We start from the raw sequence: 24,564 nt of genomic DNA, 5'->3' as shown, positions 1-24,564 counted from the left end.
ATGACTAGCGAAAATCGCGTATCCTTTATGCTAAGTGAAAAAGGCAAAGACCTATTAGTGTTAAATGATTTTAAATTTTTTAAACATCACACATCAAAAAAAAATGAAAATACATGGCGATGTGTTATAAATAAGTGTAAGGCAAAAGTGTATACAGTGGGTTTAAATGTTAATTTGATTAATATAGATAAATCATGTTTTGACCATATTCATGCAAGTGATGAAACTTTAAAGAGGCAACAAATAAGTAATTCCTGCAAAAGAAAAGCTTTAGACTCCATAGTGGAAAGACCATCAAAAATAATAAGAAAAGAAATATCTAAATACACTAATGAAGGAGATTTGATATTTCCTGATTTAAAATTAATAGCAAGAAATATTCATAATGCAAGAATGAATTGTTATCCCAAACTACCAACATCTCGAAAAGAAGTCCACGAATCATTAAGTTTACTAGACATAAAAACGAATAGAGGTGAGTTATTTCTTTATGACAATGATGCCCTAAATGAAATAATTATTTTTTCATGTAACACAAACATAGCATTTTTAAAACAATTAGATTTTGTATATATGGATGGTACTTTTAACTATTGTGATAAATATTACACGCAATTATACACAATTCATGGAATTAAAAATGGAATATATATTCCATTAATGTTTTGTTTATTACCAAATAAGGAAAAAAAAACATATATCACATTATTAAAAAAAATTAAAATATCTGGAGTAGTACCTAAAAAAATTATTTTAGATTTTGAAATAGCGATGCATCAAGCTGTTTATGAAATTTTTCCAGAAACAGAGGTGTTTGGCTGTAGATTTCATTTGGGCCAAGCTTGGTTTCGTAAAATACAAAATATAGGTTATGCGTCACAATTTAATTCTGCAGTTGACGATGTAGGAAAATGGTTGGTTCATATTTTTGGACTTTCTTTTCTAAATTCAGAGGAAGTGGAGGATTGTTTTACTGATCATTTTATGGCAGATAAACCTGAAAATTCAGCAATTACAGAATTTTGTGATTATTTAATTGACAATTATATTACAAATAATAGTATTTTTCCACCAAAAATATGGGCTAAACAATCTTCTGATAGAATACACACGACAAACGCATGTGAAAGTTTTCATTCGGATTTCAATAAAAATTTTTATCATCAACATCCGCACATTTTTAAAATTATCGAAATTCTCAAATTATTTCAAGTTAATACATACATAAAAATAAGAACAACTGATAGTAACTTGGTAATTAAAATAAGTCAAAAACATGCCGAAAAAGAAAATTTTATAAATCAAAAAATAAAAGAATATTCAACTAAACAAATCAATCAATATGACTACGTTAAAGCTATAAGCTTCAGAAATAAACCTCATAAAATATAATATTTTTTTTTATTGTTTTATTATATTAAAATTATTTATATTATATTAATTAATTATAGAATGCATTACTTATATTTTTTTTTACAATAAATGATGAATTATTTTTTTTTAAATTATTAAATATTATATAGACTGCATTACTTATAATTTTTTTACAATAAATGATGAATTATTAGTATATTACAAATATTATTTTTTAAATTATTAAATTGATAATATTTATTAGGTAAATTATTAAATATTATAAAGAATTATATAGAATATAGAATAAAGGGTTAAAATGTATGGCAGTATTATAATATGATATAACTGATATTAGATTGATAACTTATAATATACTTAGTGTAGGAACTTACAGGTGTACCTTTTTTTACCGTGTAGGAACTTACACATGTACCTTCTTTTTACTGTGTAGGAACTTACACATGTACCTGCTTTTTACCGTGTAGGAACTTACATATGTACCTTATTCTATCGTGTAGGAACTAACATATGTATCTTGTTTACCTGCTAGGTCTCGTGTAGGAACTTACATTCGCCCATTAAGCTATGGTATTCTTTACATATTATGGTGTATTTTACATCCGAAAATCGGAATGCAATTATGAATGAAAAGTAATTTTACTAACTATTATTATGTACGTATTTCGATTAAAATTTGTATTGTTTAAATTTTAACATAAACCACCGATTAGACATTTTGAAATTATATTTAAGTGTCTGTAAATAAATAACAAGTTATACATATTTTAATAGGTGAATAATATTTAGAAATTTATTTTGTTTATACAAGGTTTGTAAACTGATTGTTAATAATACAATAATTGTTTTTTTACCGAAAAAATCTTAAAGTCTATGTATAAAATGTTTCAAAGTTTTGTATATTCATACTAGTTGTTTATTAACGTAAAATATAAATGGTTTTATTTGATAAATCAATATGATGATTTTTTTTTTACGCATAGGTATTGAATAAGAATATTAATTCAGTTTAACAGATATTGATAAAATACTTTCATATATGTTTAGTTACTACAAAAGTTCAGCTTATGTAAAACAATTTATTTTTAGCATATAAAAAAATTAAAAAAAAAAAAAGTTAATAATTACCTATGATTTACAATTAGACGATAATAATTTTAAATATTGTGATACACAAAAATAGTCAATAATACACGTTGTAATAAGTAAAACAAGTAAGGAAGAAATAATTCAGTTTAAATCAAGTTTAAGAATAATCGATTGATAGTTAAATTAAGCATGTTTAATTATTTCATTAGAAGTTGCTTTGCAGTTAAGCCACACATGAAACAAATTCAAATAAAATTAGGTCACATATACGATACATGTATGTTATTTGTCAGAACATTTCTTAATATTTTACCGTTTGATTGACGGTTTTAAGACATATATTCCTCGTAAAAACTTTGAACAAGTTCAAAGTTAATGTCTGTCATGGTTTTACTGTCTGTCAGTACAACACGATGCATAACGAATTTAATCTAATATATAGCTTTAGTCATCTAATGACACGTAAGTTATTCCTATAGCTCTGTGTTATGATGTGACTAGAAATACTACAAAAATATGTTAAAAAATAGAAATTAACAAATGTTAATTAGAAAAAATAGATTAGATTATTCAATTAGGGCGTGTTCAAAAATAGATTTGACATAATTTAATCTGTCTTGAAACTTTGTAAACAAATTTAAAACCAAGGGTAATTTTTTGAATTACAATATTCTAATTTTAAATAACGTATAAACGGGTACAAATCAATTTATTTCCTTCAATTTTGAATAAACTGTAGAGAACAAACGAAAAAAGTTTATTATTTTTGAACATTCAACACGTTTTTTATAACTACAATACTATGTATACATTTTGAATTTCAATTAATATTTTGTAAGGCGAGACAGTTTTCAACCAAAAACGTACCCTTCCCTATTCGGTCGATTCACTTTTCAACCAAATTTAAGAAAATACCGATTCCGTTTTTAACCAAAATCGTACTCTTCCCTTTTCGGCCAAAACAATATTTTATATAATATATGTAAAAAAATAAAATAATATAATCGGTATATCATTTTCATAAAATTAGGACAATTATATACCTAATTATATAACTTTGAAAATGATTAAAAGTATAAAATGTACAAAATGTGGAAAATTATTTAAAATATAAGAATATCTAAATATTAATATTATTTTCATGTTAATATGTCATAAACCTACTCATATGGTTTAAATTTTTTCTTTTTATATAATATTATATATATCACATACTGTGACATAGGTACTGACATAAAATAATGTTAATTTATAGGTATTATTATGTTTTAAATAATTTTCTATATTTTATTTTACAACATTTTATGCATTTTATACTTTTAATCATTTTCAAAGTTATATAATTGTTCTAATTTTATGAAAATTATATACCAATAATTTTATTTTTTTACATATATTATATAAAATATTGTTTTGGCTGAAAACAGAAGAGTACGATTTTGGTTAAAAACGGAATCGGTGTTTTCTTAAATTTTGGTCGAAAAGTGAGTCGACCGAAAAAGGAAGAGTATGTTTTTGGTCGAAAATGGCCATGCCCATTTTGTATACAAATATTACTACTACGGAAATATTCGTTCTCTAATTATTTATTTACCGAACTACTTTGAAACAGTACGGCAGTGAATAATTAAAAAAAAACAGAAATAATAATGTTGGTATTATTGAATAAAATGTGTATCTACCGAGAAATATCATAATTATTTAAATGAATAATCTTACCATTTTTAGAACAATATCATACTTCACGTTTCTATAACATTTTATCTAAGTAATAATTTTTTTTTTTTTTGACAATTATTAATGTATATAATAAACAATTGATTGTAACAAAAATAAATAAAAACTATTTATCTAAATTATATTGTGATAATTTTGTTAGCATTTAATATTATAATATATATTTAAAATATCTTTTAAATTCGTTATCCATTATAAACATACACACTGCATATTTTATAATTAAGTAATTTAAACAAAATTATTATAATATTATTTCATACTTAATAATATAGTTACAGTTTAGTCGTTTTGTGTCTATAATTAGTTTGTTATTAATTGATACAAAAAGGGTTACATTTTATATTTGTTTTATACTATTTACATACATAATAAATACATTTTAATAAACTTTCAACTTATTATTTAAAATGTTAATAATTTATGTTATATTTAATTTGTGGAATTGAATATTTGGAATACATTTTAAATAAACTTAACTCAAATAAATCAACTTGTTAACTACATTTTCAATGATTTGTTTTATTTTTAACTTTGAATAAAAAACAAAAATTGAATGTAACTACGTTGGGTAATAGAAAAAGTTTTTTTTTTGTTTGAAATTTGACTAAGAGAAAATCAATAAACATTTGTGTATTACGTGAATTTTATTTTAGAACTTTATTATTTTTTATTTAAAATATTCTTACTTTTTTATTTATATTGAATTTTCAGTAATATATATTATATTATATTATATTTTAAAAATTTAAGTTGTATATTGCCATTCAAATAATAACTGTTGCGGAAATTATAACAATGTTTTTATTTTTATTTATAGTAAATATACTATGAAAACAATGTTACACTAAAAATGTTGATTACATCATAAAAAAATATCACTTAAGTGCTAAAGTGTTATATTTGGTCGTTTTTTTGTGTAAAAATCATTATATACGATTTCGTAGAATTAAAATGTGTACAACAAAAGATGACATTTTACAAAGGTATTTTAGGAAGCTAGTTAATAGAATATGGTATTGTACAAGGAAACGTACGCGTGCTTATAACTATGAAAAAAAAATGTAGTCAGAAAAATATAATGAGTCGCAGTTTCCTTCCTTATATATTTACTGTTACACTGTAACTATCTTTAATCCCCTTAAAGACCTTTCTTGAAGGCGCTTAATCTGTGGTGGATTTTTTACTTTTTTTGTATTTGTACTCGTAGGTACCTACCTAGTCTATACATGTAGTTCTACTCATAGAAGTTTTTAACAATTGATTTCTCGTACCATATAAATCACGAACCATCTTGTTATTTAGTATCCTGTGGCTCTTCATTATTTATAATTGGTTGATCCTTAATATAATTTCAAAGGGTTCTTTTTTTCTTTTGTAAAATAAGAGAGGTTTTATAGTGCGTATTTAGTTTATAATATTTTATGTGGCGTCTAAAAAGATTGACTCGATTCGTAACATGGTTTTAATGTTATAGAATATAAACGTAAATTTATTAAAAACACAATTATATATAATATATATTTTGTATTTTGTTTTTAAGGAAATAATACAATTTAATGCTGTACTGCCTATATTTGTTTTCTATTTTGCGAACTCTTACGTTAAATTAATTTTGGTTTATATGATATAATATCATATTTAGTTAATTTACTAAAACTGTACCCGTCAATTACAGGTTTGTAACTATTGACATGTAGTTTGTACATCTGTAATATAACTATTATACAACATTCGCTAATAAACTTTAAGTCCCTATTCATTATTATCTCAAATATAATTTTAGTAAAAAAGAACGCATTCTATTCTTAAGTAAGGTTAGGTTTTATCAAATAAACAATAAGTATCATTTTTGCTCATAATACTAAAAATATTATAGTTGCCAAATTTTCCAATTTTAAAATAATTTATCTTTTTCTATGGAATTTGAATGGTTCATTGTATTTAATTTGTAAAAGATAAATTATAAACAATTTTAATAAAATGCGATTTTACAAAACTTAATTAATGATTATAATCATAGTAACGCCATTTAAGAAAAAAAAAGTTAATGGATTCTCAGTATTGTTTACACAGCGGTATAAAAATATATACCGTATAATATTTATGAATATCTAATAATTTTTTTAATATTCTTACCTTTTAAAGGACAATTCAAATTATATTTGTGGTCTTATGTTGAAAACAACCACCGATTTTGCTTCCTCTCGATATTCAGTGAGGTTTTAATTAATTGCCATTGTAGGCTATAGATCTGAAAAATGGAGAAATAAATTTAAATTATATTAATTTAACTTAATCATTGAATTAAACGAATGAGGTGTGTTCTAAAACTTTTTAAATACGAATAATTTTTTTGTCGGTTTTGTTTTATTTGATTGAAGTTTAACACTTATTTGAGTATTACAAATACAATATTTATCTATTAGATTATAATGCTTATGTATTTATTTATTTGTTTAATTATTAAAATTAAATATATATTTTTAAAGACTACTGTATAGAATGACTGTATTTTATCTAATATGTACTAGTTAAATGAACGTATAAAGATATTTTAAAAATATATAAATATTCAGTTTAAGAAAAAAAATTGTTTTTAAAATTCAGTTTTAAAGACAATTTTTAAAGTGTTATTGTCTTAGTTCACTTTCTATTATATTGTTTTCTCATTGTTTTTGAATCATTGTCAATTCTAGTTGATAGCTGTTTGGGTATATAAGACTATATATATTTTACGAATGGGAGCTATTAATTTTGCATTATGTCAAAACCCCTCTGTTTCACTATTATTATACACGGTTTAAAAACCCTTTGTGCTCCAGTTACAATGACTAGGTAATTAAATTGATGAAGGAAGCTTCTGTTACAAAACGATCGCTAAAGGCGGAACGCATGTTTAATTTGTGTAATGCTACGAAAGTTTGAAAAACACATGTAAATAATGAATAATAATAAGTAAACGAACGCAGTGATTTTGAAAATTGTATTTCACTTATATATAGGCATATTATCTATCTAATTTTTATCCATTATTCTATTTACCTATTTTTGAAAACAAACAAATATTTCGTTTCTCTTTTACGTAATATTTCTATTAGGTATTCGCTAATCGAAACGTACAAAGCATACACATACAAACGGTTTGATATTTTAAATACATAGTGCATCGATCATTGTAGTCTAATCAAAAAGTTCTTTTTAGGATTGGAAGGTGTATAATTATATCATAATAAATAAAGTATATATATATTTACTTTCATTGGACTATTGTGGAGCAATATCATTTTAATTAGGTATAATAGTGTATATTTTATACATATTGATGGGTTCAAAATATTAAATTTATTATTTGATATAGATGCATATTATAAATCACGGCCTTGTGTCATCACAATGCGCATATGAATGGAATATATTTATTAAATAAAAGTTATCTGATTAAAAATAATTAATAGTAAAAAAGAGTAGTTTTGGAAATAAAATTAGTCACAGAATATAATGGTAGATAAAAAAAACTAAATATTTGAAAATATTACATTTAATTTGGTATTTAGTATATAATTACAATTTTGAATAAATGCATTACAAAAAGATAAAATGGAGGGTGCCGAGCACGCTTGGAAAATTATGCCGTACAATACGTGCATGCTCATCGAGTTGGAAAATGTTATAGGCACTATAAACCATTCTTTAGTGCGTAAATAATAGGTTTATTACATAGGTGTCTTTTCTCTGCCACGTCGTAATACTCGCTCGCGATCGTTAAAATATTTAACAACATAAAGTATACGATGATGATATACTTATACATCGCGACATGTATGGGATATAGTGTTGTTCGGTGGTCGTGTAAATCTTGGTTGTAGCAGAGGCGGTGAGGTTTGTTGTTTTTTAAATTATTTATTACTACGCGTGGCACAAAATTAGATTGTCTGATGATTTACGCGGGTGTTGGAAGGGCGCATAACGACGAAGAACTGCAAAAAGTTTTAGCGTTCCCAGAGAAAAAAACAGTCGAGTTTTTAAACGTACGTGCACATAACAAAAATAAATAATAAACCATACGATATTCTTGTGTAGCGCGTTGTTGAATTATTTCGTAATATATGTTCAACCCAATACTGTGCTGGCCTATACGCGCATATGATCTGGCTAGGGGATGGGGTATCGTTTAGAACAATAAATTAAAAAAAAAAACTAAAAATATGTGAGACGGGGAAAACCAACGGTTTGCGTTATTTCGTGTTTGGTGTTTATTGAATTATAACGGACTCGTTTCCGATTGCTTCAGCGCCGCCGGGAAGTGCGCGTTACTGCCTTTGGGAATTGCTGAGCGATAAAAAACAAATAGACAGACATCACGAGGTGTGAAAATTATTGAATATCATACATGAGCGACGAGTGGAGTGTATTTGGCTAGCAATCGAGTGTTCTGTTCAGCTCCTGTGCGTATATGTTATTGTGTATAGATATACGTATTTAGTGAATGTCCAATCGTCGAGCGCAGTACGTCTTTTCATCTCACGCAAAAAAATAACACTTAATATTATTTATTATATACTAAAACTCACGAGTGGAGCTCGCTGCAATAATTTTGGACTGCATTACTTGGTGGGCATAATAGTATTTAAATATTTTATTAGCTGTATATTGTAAATATACAGCGCAATTATATTGTGATAAAAATATGTTACTATAATAATTTAACGATTTACGTATAGAGTTGATTAACATTGATTATACTTTTTTTTTTCATCACGTATTTGTATCGACTTCAATTGCGTTCATATAAACTTTAATTGTACTTAATAACAAACAAATAACGATGAAAATGAATTTGTTTATTACATTTTTTTATTAGTTTAAATATATATTAAGTCTAAGATATGTTTGCTGTCAAACGGTGATTTCCTTATCCATTATCTATTAATTTATCAATTTCATTAATTGTGCATTGTTTTATCTAAAATTAAAAAAATTAATATATTTATATACTGATTATCCCCGTGCATTTCGTTGTGTTCTCAGTACAAAATGTATTCGTATTAAAGTTGATTGTTAATGCTAAAATTTAGCGTAGCGCGCGTGAATAAATAATATTTTTGGTTTTCTAATTTGGTGTATAGAAAATATTTAGAATATATCAACTTCACTTAGTCGTCTAGGGTTGCTTAATTATGATCATTTAACCACAGATTTTTTTTTTGATTTTTACTATTTTTATATGTTTTGTTTTGTTTAACGATCCAAATTTTATTTTTTTTTTTTAATTTGAATCAAAAATCAACAACTCATATATTTTTAATAGCGTAAATCAAAAACAACGAAAACATTTTGTACTCTTATACTACATCTACATCAATAATACACTAAATTACTAATTTCTAATAATATTTAATAATTTGTAACATAAATGAAAAATAATAAATATCTTTATGTGTATATTTGTCAATAATTTAAAAAAATAATAATTGATTTTTATTAACTTATAGAATTAAGTTTAAAACTTGCTCCGCGAGGTACTTTTTTATTTAAAAAAAAATATCAAGATAATCGGATGAATAGTTTTAGAGAATATGCGTGAAAACGATTTCCATTTTTATATTTATTTATTTATGTATAATATGTTAAGGTTATAATATTCATAATTGACTATTGGCGCACAATAGTTGGATATCATATATTATATATTGGTAAAAAAAGTTCACGGGGAGATGTTTCCTCTTCATCTCTCTTGATCAACTATTATATACACGCATATTATACGTAGTATAAAAATATAGTAGATCATATTATGTTTTATTTTTATGTCAATGTTTGCGCTCATAATTTAAGGTTTTATCATATAAAACTTAGTCATATGTGCAGCGGCTCGTTACTATAAAAACCACATTACAGCGTTTATTTAAAAATAAAGTTTTTATTAGACGATTCAGATACATTTTTATCTGTTGGCATATATATACCGATCGATTTTATTTATTAAAATTTCTTAAATAAAAATATATATTAGAGGACAGCAAAATAAAATGGTGGTATAAATAAGTGCTATGAAATCGTTTCTTAAACATAACTTATCACATTAGAAAACACATCATAATAGCAAAACAATTTATTATTGAGTTGTAAATTATTTTACTTTGCAATATTCTAAATTTATAATACTTTTAACTTATTAACTGTTTGTTTGAAATCCCATTTTTATGAAATAATAAATATGATATTAAAAATTCATCCTGTAATTTAAAAAATTAAAAAAAATAAAAATTCTTGATTATAAAAACTATTACTTTTTGGTAAAATAAGTATTTACCTTTAAAATAATCACTTCTATGTAATGAGCGAACTAGCGAAGTGATAAAAATCAGTTTACAATAAATGGTTGTAAAGGCTGTTAAGACTCTTGTAAGATTGTAGTGACAAAAGGAAGATATATTTATTTTATGAATGCTGATTTGAATAATATGTATTATTGTATTTAAAAATACTATTCGTCGTTCAATATTTATTTAGTCTCAATATTAAATTTAAAATCAAAAATAAAAATAATACAGGAATCCATATAAATTCTAAACATGATTATTATTAAATGGTTTTTTAAGTGATGGTAGTCTAAATAAAAACCGTTATGTTTTACGTTGTTTTAAATGTACCGGAATACATACATTATAAAATCATAATATTTAAAAATTTTGAATTAATTATATAATAGGTATATTATTTTATCGATGTATTTTTAAGTCATTAACGCACTGGAATAAAACAAGTGTTATTTTTATAGTTCATTAATTATTAAATTATAATAATAATAACAACCATTTTGTAAAATTGTATACAATCAATTAATTTGTATATTATTACTGATTTGATAATTTGTAGTTACGTACCACAGAAGTTTGATTTTTTCATCAATCGTTGATTTTATATGACAGTGTTTTGCTGTCTTTGGTTAAATATTGGTATATAATATTATATGTGTAGATTTTAATATTATTAGTTCTTCCCCGTCGTGTTTCTTACCCATAATTTGCGTCAATGACACGCGGCGGCTACACATATAACGTATTAGTTTTGACAAGTATACAATATATATTATGATTTATTATGTTATTTTTACAACGGGGGAAAAAAACTCTGTATAAAAATGATAGTTACCTAATCTAACGTATTTAGTGAACTGCATTATTATAATATATAATATTAGTAGTTTTTTATTGGATTTGCGTATATCACAAATACTTACTATATAAATAATTTACTCTGACATCGAATTATAATATTATAAAGTTTTTATGAGTACAATTATTATTACTTACAAATAACGAAAAAAGCTATTAAGTTATATTATACCTACTTATATAGTGATTGAAATAAATTAGTTATAACTAGATAAAGTTAAATAGTTACGTACATTAAACTTAATATATTATTCCTAAAATTATTTTTAAAAAGCTAAGTCATTCTCATAAATATTTTGAATACTCAATTAAAAAGTTAGGAAAAATTTGCCAATCAGTATCTACTTATAAGTTACTTTCATCATTTATAAGTCGACGAGAACCATAGATACAATAATAATATCGCCGAAACATAATAATTTTTATAAAATATGTACTTTAATAATAGTATAGTTTTGAAATCGAAAACAACGTACTCTAATGTTTTTGAATAGTCATGAATCGTTTTTACATTTTTAAAAATGGATACAGTTCGAATGTTGCTTACCTCAGTTCTTAGAGTTTCAGCATAATGTCTATTATTTTGTTGATCGGAGGTGGCGGTTTCAGTGATGGAGGTTTTTGATGAAGATAAAAAAGATGAAAAAAATACGTGTATACATTCTTGAGAAATAAAATGCAGAACAATGGATAAAAAAACCTCACCAGCAAAAACCGCATTAAAATATAAATAATGAAGAATGTCCAGAAAAATGTCGACGCATTGTATTTTGTAGTTTAATCAAATATGTGTGTATTTAAAGAGACGATCCGATGGAATTGCGAAAATAGTATCGTAGTTACGAGTGCTGTATAAAAAATGTAATAAAGTTGAAATTTGTTCACTACTATTGCCCAGCACAAAAGAAATAGTGATAGTGGATTTTTAAATCGTGTTACGAGAATATATTTTCAGAAATACGACCTGTCTCTGCGTTATGTTACATGCCAAAAGCAGCATCTGTAGCTAGACGTTATAATATATAAATATATATATATTTTTTGTACTTTTACAAATCGAATATATATTGTACTTATACATTTCGACGGTTAAACATCATTTCGTTGTATATTCTAATATTGAATTTGAACGTCAAGACGGTATATTTTATTATTGCGCACGAAAAAGTTCTACGAGTAATGTTTCGGTTTATATAAAAAAAAATAAATAATGATCAAGATTTTGTTAAAAACTGATGCATGTTGTCGGGAAAATTCTAAAAAATTACCAAATCCTATAAGTAACGAGTGTTGCATTTTAAATTTATCTCGATTATACAGCTGAAATATGGACAATAGTCACAATAATTATATTTTGAAATATTTGAATTGAGTTTTTACTCCAAAAGTTGTTTTTTGAAAAATGAAAAATGATCAATTAATGTTCATTAATTATAAAATAAAGCTTAAAAACTAAATCTGCTGTAGTACTAAAAAGTAGACTGCAAGTATAGATTCGCTGTAGTATTTAAAATTAAATTTGTTTTGAGTGGTTAATTATTGTTGTATTTTTGTTGTTAGCTATGATAATAAACATTATGATAAATTAAATATACACTTATACTTTGACTCAGTTGTTTCAAAAACACTGTCATGTTTGACAAACATAAAATGTAAACCGGTACATTTAACAACAGTAAAAGTAAAACGAATTATCTCCTAGATTAAATTTAGTGGTTTGGAGAGAGGATTATAAGGATACCGTTTAGTTTATGCAACCCTTTTAATAACGGACAATTTGTACATTGGAAATTGTTAAGAAAGGGCATTTTAGTCTATTGTTGTATAATGCGGTTTAACCAAAGCATAATGATCTAAGTCTGCCCGTCAATTGTTAATTGCAAATTCCTGTAGTATACAGGTTAATCCAATAACTTGCTCTAAATATGAAAACTTTATGTAATTGATCTGGGAACTCAGTTAAAGACGCTCAGCTACAGTACCCAAAATAATTCACTGGATATATTTTAATTGAGTTCTTGTTTAATGCACATTTCGTTAATTGTAATTGTTAAATTGTTGACTATAAATACAAATATTTGAATATTATGTAAATACTATTTAGAATTTTTATGAAACAGAATATTAAGTTAGTCTAACTACCTATCTGTGAGTAATGTTGTGCAAACTAAATTTTTATATTGAGTTATATGCTTCGTTTTATTTTCATTGGTGGGGTTGTTTGTATATAACATGTAGGTATAAACAAAAATAAATTGTTTCTAAATAAATTAAGCATTAAAATTTTAAATCGTGTAAAACAGAAACAAAGCACCCAATTTACATTTTTTAATATGCGTGGTTTAATTTTATTTTTTTTTATCTGTAATCATATTTGTTGTAAGCATAAAAAATAAAAATAAAAAAATATTGCAATGTAGAACAATATTTTGTGTCCACAATATTTTTCGATATTTTTCACTAATTTTTCCATTAACTTAAAGACATTTTAAGAGTGCATTAGAATATTTATTTTATATATTTCTTTAAAAAATATTATGGTTTCTAAAACAATTAAAAAAGGTTCTAGTGTACTGTTTTAAATCACAATCAAATTTAAGAAACGTTCGTGTTCTAAGTATATAAATAACAATTTAGCAAAAACGCAATAAATATGTTAAAATAAATTTATGACCGAGCAGGCAATAACCCACGAAACGTCATAATGCATACAATTAACGTAAATATTATTGTTGTGCGTTACGTCATTAAATATTGTGCTGCGAAAAGACTTTCGACAAATCGATTTATAGATATTATAAAACTATATAAAAAAAGTATCGATACTATATCACTGAATCTTTATGATCTTTTCGATTCTGTGTAATTAAAAATTAAAGCTATTTATTTTCTTGTTACAATATTGATAACTATATCATTACAGTAATTTGCAATTTTCTGCAACGAATATAAAATTCATTAAACAAAACATTATGTATACGAATAAAACGTAAAAACGTTGCATACATTTGTTTCAAAGCCGGTCTGGACGAATGCTGAACGTTTTTGAGCTGAGCTCGTTTTTTTAAATAAAAACAAAACAAAACAAAAAAAAAAAAAAACTACAAGAGATTATTAATTTACTACAGTATTATGTTTAATATTTTTTCTGCACCTTATAACCAGAATTTTTCACTCGGAATCTTTTCTCCTCGGGGTTATATCCGGCAACCATGTAGAATTCATAATTTTCAAAACTCTGGCATTAAAACTACCATACTAAAAGAGCGGCACAAATTCGCATGGTTTTCTCCACGCGTTCATTATACTCGTATTATATCGTGCACAGTCGCCGCTGCCGCCATCGACCGGTGAGCTTTGCCCCGCCGTATATTAGTATTCACGTCCGGTTTCCGAATCGTCGGATTTCAATATAATATGTATATATTAAGATATCAAAAATGATAATATTTCCCTTGTACACTTTTCATGCCGAGATATACGACTACCGGACAATATATGTACACAAACACTAATGCAAGCGCATACTGCACACATCTGTACAATACTGGTTGCATATAAAGCGCCGGGGTATGATATTATAATACGCGAAACGAATAACCCGCTAGGTTTTAATATCCGCAAGAACAGTCCATTGTTATGGAAATTGTGTGTCTCCCATGATTCTCGTCTTCTTGCATATACACATATAATAATATATACGTAGTGAGAATTATAATATCGATATCGCAGCAGCGTCAGTCGTATTATTGGATGTCGGATTTGTCACGCGTGTGTGGTTTCGTATAGGTCACGCACGATATCGATAATAATACAAGTATAGAATCCGACATCGTTCTGTTGTCAGAAGCAGATTTTAATAATAATAATAATAATAATAATAATAATAATCATAAAAAATAACTGTAACAATACGACCGCGTATAAGATGAGATATTGTAAATCTCGTAAAGCCGTGTATACGTGTGTATGGGTTTTACATATTTCGCTCGAACACTGCAACTTTTGATATCAAAATATGAAAATAACTCGGATATAGAATATTTTAATGTATGTATTATGCCATACGTATTTATGTATGCCAACGGTAACTGAAATTATTTTTGTCATTTTTGCTCACCGATTATATTATAACGTGTTAAAAAAACAACATAATTACTTGATTTGTATAAATCGATGAAAATGTCGATACCATAATATGGTTTTACGACCATTTTTTGTCAGTAATATTTGTCAAATATTTATTAATATAAGTACTATCTGTAGGTATGTTATTTGAAAATTGGTTTGATACGATTGTGATATAGGTATAGATAAGTAGATATATAATGTAGTTGTTTTACTATTTTACGAGCGTACAAAGTATTATTTGTGCGGACAGTTAGAAATTTGACAATAACCTTAATACTGTTTGAGTAATAATGAACAATTTTTAACGAAATGTCATATATTATTATTATTAAAAAAAAGTATTACCGAAACACGTCTTGTAATGCTATTACTTCATAGAAAAATGGATAGCAAACACGCGTTTAAGACCCATTCTACGACGAGTAGTAATTACAAAGATTAGTTCTGTGATTATTATAATATAAATATTTGTCTGGCAGCTCTGCTTAATTTATAATTTAAACTTATATTTTACTGATATTTTGGCCACACTATGATTTAATTGGTTTTTTCCACACGTTTAACTTTGAAATATCATCTCTACGTATTATAGATCTAATAGATTTTAATCTTGCAACTACTATTACAAAAAATTATTATTATTTTATACGCACACATACATATTAATACACGGCGTTACCGTGTCGAGACAGCTAGAATGTAAATATATAATTATTATTATTACTTATTGTAATATTTAATTTCAAAAAACTTAAATTTTTTTTAAATATTTTTTCAGTCACTTCCGTTTAATTTTTTTATTGCAGTATTAGAATAAAAACACAAAAATAAATTAGATCAATGATCTATTTAATAAACTCGTATGATACATTTCACATGTTCACACAAAAAAATACTTTAATACTTTATTCGTATCATAATATAATCATAAAATGAAAAATAACTTTCTGATACTCTGAGTTTTGTTTAAAATTTTATTGTATTCTCAGATTCAACATTAAAATACATTTTTTAAACGGATTACGCGTGTTTATTTAGTTTAGTTTAGCACATTTTTTTATAGTGTGTTATATATTAGAGTTATAAAGTCTTAAGATATTTTATTTATGGTATGAACACATATGAAATATACTTGTAAATTTTGGATAGAAATATATGCCTTTACTAAATTATAATAATTGTATATTTCAATAATATAATATATAAATACTGAATAAATGTGAGCTAAAATCCAATTAAATATGTAAATATTTGCATAATTTTTAATTAATTATAGCTTTTTTTTTTAAAACTGAGTTTAGAAATATAAGGTTGAATTGAAATTTAATTAATACCTGAGTTTAAAATTAAATAATTGATATATAAATAATTGGTAAGTTCACATTTACAAAAATTGAAATATACATGTCTACAATAAACTTATAATTTAATAAATAAAACTTAATATTTTTACACTTAATACATATATATTGTGTATTATTAATTTTATAATGTTTAATGCAATTATCACGAAGAACTACAGTCAACAAAACTAGCATTGGGATTGTTAATTTTAATATTTTAAGCACTTTTTCGTTACCTTTTATGATTGAAGTTGTGTTAAAGACCGACAACAATAAATTAATTTTATTAATTAAAGTTTTAAACTGTTTTTATTAAAGTAGATATTGACATATCTTGTTGTTTATTGTTTAAAACGATTTTTTTGGTACTCATATTATACCGTTATTAAAAACAGTCGTTATAAAAATACTATTTTATGATAGTATTTAACAACGTTATTATTTGTTTAGTTTTTGTTTAATAAATTCATAAATGAATGTAAATTGTTCTATTTTCAATTTTAAGTTTATTTAAGTTAACTAAATACAATAAGTTGTGTGATAGTATGTTTAATATATTGTTTATTTTCTTGTATAACGATGTGTGAACACCTATTATAAATGTACGAATATAATTAAGTATTCACAAATAGCACTTATATCGGTAGAATTGAATATCAAATTAAATTAAAACTATTTTAGTCTTCAAAGCTATTTTCAAAACCATTCTGTAGGTTAAACACAAAAGTTATTGCTTTATTTATACACCTTAAATGTTTAAATGTAATAAGTATTTTTGTTAAATTCAGAACTAAAAGACAACCGTTAATGAGTTCACACTAATTGTGGGCGAAGCTTTTTCACGCGTCACGCCTGTTTACTTACTTAACGTATGTATAGTATTTTTTCTCTTAACATTTTATTCATTAAGTTCATAACCCTAAAAATAGGTTGAATTTTTATTTATGCTTCACTTTATATTTACAACCTTCCTTTGTATAATTATTAAATATGAATGCTATTGACAAAGAAGCATGCTTTTTTATACATGATTTAATAAATGAATTCAAACCTATGTTAATCTCTTTAAAATAAAGGATCTTTCAATATAAACCGGCTATAAATAGAATAATATTTAATCTTATAAAAAAAAATCTTATCTATTTAATATTTTCCATTTTTTTTTTTTTTTTTAGTAGAATCATTATATCTGATCTTTGAACTGTTTTGAAAACCGTACCATCACGAATTGACAGAAAACGTCCCCATAAATTCTATTGTGTCATTGAAAAATACTATTGCATGTAATAAGAGGAAAAAAATATATTTTGATCTGCAGAACGCACATTATTAATTCAAGACAACAGCTATAGACAGATAACCTGTAGTTCGTTTACATGCAATGCTGAAAAGTGGTACCATTTTTTACCCGTATTTTTCAGATGAATACTAAAACGTGAAATTGTATTTATATATTAAAATAACAAATGCAAGTTATCTTATAGCTGCGGCTGGATGGATATAATATTTTTAAATCATAATCTAATATAATATTAATATAGTGTACAAGATGTAAATCGTAGATGATGACACCTCAAATATGTGTATTTAAAACTCAACTGGTAGCAGTATAGGTAGGGACTATGGAATAAGAAAAGTTACAAATTTGCGATGTTCACATATTATACTTTTATTCACACATTGCACGTTGTACTGATAACATAATAATATTGCATTGCGCCATTTTTATTAAATCGTATGAAAGTGAAAGGTTATAATATGTGTATAGTTTTTTTTTTTTTTATTAAAGCTACAATTGGCCTATCGTATATTTTTCTAAAAATATCATCGACAAGTGTCTGATATGTAGGTATAACTTTTTTTTTTACTCTTTTCACAAAGGAAATTAGATTTTTCAATATGAACGTGCCAATACGATTGACTTATATTGACAGATAGTCGAATAAGCGAGAAAATATTGTATTATCATCGACAGTTGGAAAATAAAATACTTTTGATATCCAAATATACCGGTGTACATACTATACAGTATGTTTTAAAATAAAATTTATCTTTTACTGTTATTGGGAATACTGTTTTTTCCCTTTAATAGAACAATTTAAAAATATTATTCATCTATAAAATAAATATCTTTGTATATGTTAGAAAACCTGTTGGCTACAAATCAATTACAATTAACTGATATTACATTTTCATAATATTATGTTATACTACATTATCGTGTCTGTCTGTATCGCGAAATCAGATAATTTGATATCATAGTTATTATAGTATGCAATATATGTACTTAGCACTCGAATAGCATGTCTGCCTACATATATTATTACATATAATATTATACTCATATTATAACGGTCGAAACCGATAGTAATGATTAATAGCATTATCCCTAATCATTTCCTGATTTTAGTATGTCCGTAAAGGTACCTTTATTAATATAATATTAGACCACATTATTTAGGGTACCTACCGTTAATGTACAAATCCATTATTATAGGGTTAATGGCTATTACAGATCAAGTGAAATAAGCAATTATCAGAAACTGATTTTTATACATTGTTATACGATTGCAGACTTCTGAAAAGTTGCACTATAATGATAATGGTACCAAATGATACATAATGATTTCACCGTTATAGCATGTGGTGAATAATAAAATATTGTACAATCGTACTTCTATAAACAACTCGCGTAACGGTTATGACTTTTTATTATAGTCGTTTTATTATTATTTATTAATATTATTATATTGTGTTTAGGTATTGGATACAAACACATCTTCAAATCACACTATTGAAATTGATTTTTGATTTTTAGAAAAATCTCTACCGATTGCCGATGACTATCATTAGCATAATTATCATAATCTCAGGTGAAATTTCAACAATGATACAAGTCTGTGTAATATTATAATTCAAATGTAGTATCTTACCCTAAGTTTTTCTTTATTAACGGTAGATACATTATTTCAACACGAGTTGATACGCTCGACTAACGCGCAAAATTCATCGGTTAGAAATTTGCTAGTGAATAAAAGCCAAAGATTTTAGGTTTTGTTTAAAATTTTAATTAATTAATGTATGACATGAATTTCTACAAAATTGTTTAGGTTTAAAATGACAAAAAAAGTCTTTGTGAAAAAATACTTGTGTATAATAATTACAAGCATAGCGATCGAGGTAGTGAGTAGATGTTTTCTTGCTTGTAACTAATGGTTTTTTAGTATATTATACTCCTCGAGGATAATTAGTTTGTATCAGAACTGAAAAGATATATCGTGTCCGCTGAATGGGATAAAAATATAATATAATTCGAAAGGAACATCATTTGAAAAATGTGCGTACCGTTATACGGGATATTTCGTTTTTATTGAAATGTATTATACGGTTATTGTTAAATAGATTATACATACGAGTAGTTTATAATATTATATTGTATTCAACGAATAATTTGCTTTACAACGAACGCCACACGATAATATAAACGAAATGGATCTGTCAAGAGTGTAGCGAATTTCGACAGTCACTTTTTCCAATTTATTTTTACTTTTAACTTGTTCTCTGAAGTGAATTTCTAGTACCAACTACCATCGCACGTGGGTGAAATTCGTTCACGTGATGGTTGAAAACCGAATAAATTAAACAACTGCCATATACATTATATGTATACATAACTGCGATGACCGCAAGTTTATATTACCACGTATCTGCGTACTCTGTAATAGTAATACATATACCTTATACCTATTTAAATTTTGTATACACAACCAAGGATTTTTACAAAATCTGATTTGTTATATCTATAGGTCCAGCAACGAAACGGGATAATTTTGATATTTAATTATAATTTAAAGAATTCATTTATTTTAATTTTAAATTTAATAAATATAAAAGTTACAATTTGATATTCAATAAAAAAAAAATACTTTATTTTATGTACTACGTTTGCCAAAGGACCTCCATTGCTATTTATAAATTATTGGAGTCGGAACTTAAAGTTTAATATTTTCAGGAGTTCGAACTGTTCTTGCACTCCCACCTCTATTTTTAGTCGTCGATACAGTTTATTTACCCATGTTCGAATTGCATTATCTGACGGAAGAAGCTGGTTGTGCGGTATTATGAAATGACGTTGAAAAACATGACATGTTTGAATAAAACTCTCGCCATTTTGAAAATACGCTTTAACAGCAAAGCCGCGTTATTCACCCAACCAACGATTCACTGTTACTAAATGGTAGATCGTGATGTTAACAATGGTCGAAATACGAAGTATCCACCGGCCACCACCACATAACGACATTTTATCCCCCCCCCCTTCTCAAATCATTCGGTTTTACTGCCGAACCCTACCACGACTAAATTTACGATAATAATTATTATATTATTTTATGAATTATGGATTTCCATAAATATTTATATACTCGTGATTGTTTAGACTATATATGACGAATATATTTTAATTAAATTCAAATGTACTGTATTTTGAATTAAAAATTATTTTTTCTATATATACACAAAAATATACACCTGGTTATTTGATTATTTATTTTTAATTAAATGTAGATTATTAACTTCAAAATCTGATCACACTTATTTCACTTCAAATCGTGGCGATTAACAATGTATCGATCGCAGTTGTTTGTAGATAGTGTAAACTACAATTTATAAATTACAACGGTCAGCTGGAATGGTTAACGTCCTTATCTAAATCAATTGTGATCGACCGCTTTCGATTAAAAAATAATTTTTATAACTTCCAACATAGAAAAAACTAATAAGTGAAAAAATATTGTAAACAAACAAAAAGATTTTTAAGTAGGTTATGGACATTCGTTATAGTTATTGACAGATGAGACAGGACAATCCTGATAAAAAGAAAATATCATATTGTTTTACAAAATTGTACTCGGCCAGGACAAATATTCATTACAAATGCGACAGCCACTACCATTATTCCTACATATACATATTTATATGAGTATACAATGTATTTACAGACGTCACGGGAAAGGTACGCTTGTTACAATTCGTCAGGGAGATGTCCAATATAATACACTGTACATTTGTTGTGTAATGGAATTCTGTGAACTCGGTTGCCATACCCGCAATAATTATATTTCGTAATTACGCTTTTGTTTTGTAAATGAGCTTGTAACGTGCCAAAACTATAATCGATCTGCAGTAGGGCCAATCCGACAAGCATATTTGTATGTTTTTTGATGAGTGGGTTGTGCGTGTTTTGCGGATTTAGAAAAAAAGAGATAATTGAAAAATACAATGGGTAATTTTCAAAAAATATTCCGCGATTTGTTGCTGTATAGACATGGTAAGTATATTAGTTTGGGATATATTTATTTATTTATTTTTTTTTTTTAATGAAGTCTGCAATAGACGACATTAAATATTGAAGCTTTGTGTGGACCGAAAGTTCGTCGTGCTTATTTTTTTTATATCTAAAGAGAGTGTGAGTGAGCGGGAAGAAGAAATGACGTGAACCGTATCTGCTAACGTTCTCCATTGATTAAAAGGTTAGTGTGAAAAAAGACCAGATGTCCAATAACGTTATATACATAGTTGTTGTAGTTTTCTCAGATTGTCACAAACACAAGGCCTAGGTGAGTCTTAGTGACATTTCTGTTGCAGTGTTAAACGATTGGTCGAAATGTCTGCGAAATATTTATCGTATTTGACACGGTTAACAGACTTGACTGTAACCCAGGAAAGTTTTTTACTTAATTATGTTGGATTTGGAAAATATTATTAAGATCAACTATAGTTTAGTGGAGAAAATAAATAATAAACTAATAAAACAAGTATAGTATTATCACTATTATCGACATTTATTATAGGTACCTACACAAATTATTGGAACTAAAATATAGAACACATTTTAAGAGTCTAATTCAAAATATAAACTTGACCATATGAAAATCATAAAATTTGTTTACAATAATGTTATAAGTTTATAACAATTTTTTTTTAACAACTCGACAATCCATAATTTTTGTGGGGTCATCCTTAAGTTGTCAGATATATGTATTGTAAGAAATTTATTTCAACAATAAAATATTTCATTTACAATTTTTCGATTTACTATAATAATATTTATTTCGCTACTATCGTTTTACTACCAGGACGCTATTATAAAATACTCATATGGTGATGGTAATAACTGATAAGTGATAATTGTTTAATAACATGCTTAAAACTTCGGTAGTATAATGTCAACACTCGAATAGTCAAGTGGCAAAACGAATACAGAGAGATGAGAATAAAATGTCACTTTTGTCATTATAATCAAATTACATAGTAATAATATGCGTGGTTGAAGCAGGAAATAATATTTAAGATGTCGACCTATTTTATAAATTCGTCATCGTCAGTAGAAGGTTGTTGTGTGGTTTCACGTAAAATATAAATGAAGAAGATATATAAGAGAGAGAGAGAGAGAGAGAGAGAGACAGAATGGAAAATATATTCAACAATTATGTGTAACTTGTACAGAATATATTGTTATATTATAAACAATATAATAGTTTAGCCGGGTCGGTAAATAGATTTAGGTCAACGGCAAAGTAATAACATAGCTGATTAAATTTTGTGATTTTGATTCACATATAATAATAAATTACAAATTACAATAACAACTATAATACAGAATAAGCACTGATTATTATTTTGTTGTTTTCGTATGATATGCATACATAATATTATATAATGCAAGTATATTCTCCAATTTACTTTTAAAGTTTTATTATGTCGATTCTCTGTAGTTATTAAAATAATAACAAAAGAATATTGTTTAATCGATAACTATATTGATACAGTTTATTTTATTATTCGATAAAAATATAAAATTTGAATAAACTTAAAGAAATTAAAATACCGTAAATACATAAAATAGTCTTAATAACGATACTATACGTCACGGTGTGCTGATTAAAATCATTTCGATGTAATTCAATTTCAAAACTATTGAATGACCTACCACTAGGAAGTGCTAGAAGCTATAGGAATAACCTATAGCGAATTATACATATTTATTCAATACATACACGTCAACATTATTAGAACTTAATATAACTATTGAAAACTTTCATTCAAAATAAAATAACTATATCTAAAACTATAGCACATGCGTTACTATCATTTAACCATGGAATTCTACCAAACCTAAAACGTTACGTTTTAATTACGTTTTGACGTTGTACAAAATTTTCGTCGTTAAAGTTAATATACGGGATTTATGATATTCACATGTTTAATTCAATTTTAGACGATTTATAATAATAATAATAATAATAATAATATTATTATTATTATAAGGCGCAACGGATATCTTTGCTTGAAAATAATAATAATTATAGATACATAAGAGTGAAAACAGTCAGTTATTTCAACCAAAATAAATGTACCAATCTGTTTTAAATCTACCGGTGGACACGATTATAATTTAGTAAATGTATTTGAATATTTTATATTATGTCTATACTTGAGATCAATTAGATCATTTTTTCAATAGTTGTTACCTATTTCTATAATTTAGTATAGTATGAAACCAAAATTATTTAATATATTGTTTGTGTAATAATATTTAAGTGTTTTAATAATAATGTGGATGACGCATTTTGTGTTACGATTATTTTAATATATTGCACGTCATGAGTTATTTTTACTTTCTATGACTGTTGTTTTGTTTTATTCCG

General features: G+C 25.7%; 1 protein-coding gene across 1 annotated transcript in view; it reads right to left on the bottom strand.

Moving 5' to 3' along the window:
- Positions 1–24,564, bottom strand: part of LOC112603592 (leucine-rich repeats and immunoglobulin-like domains protein 2) — a 118,126-nt gene that overhangs the window by 79,774 nt on the left and 13,788 nt on the right. The window contains exon 2 of the mRNA XM_025352244.1: positions 6,340–6,454. The gene's annotated coding sequence lies outside the window, so the exon portion shown is untranslated. The remainder of the gene's footprint in view (positions 1–6,339; positions 6,455–24,564) is intronic.

Source organism: Melanaphis sacchari, unplaced genomic scaffold (genome assembly GCF_002803265.2).
Source record: "Melanaphis sacchari strain LSU unplaced genomic scaffold, SCAv2.0 Contig0_pilon_pilon, whole genome shotgun sequence".
Taxonomy (NCBI): domain Eukaryota; kingdom Metazoa; phylum Arthropoda; class Insecta; order Hemiptera; family Aphididae; genus Melanaphis; species Melanaphis sacchari.
The sequence above is the reverse complement of the archived record's forward strand: the minus strand, read 5'-3'. Positions and strand labels throughout refer to the sequence as shown.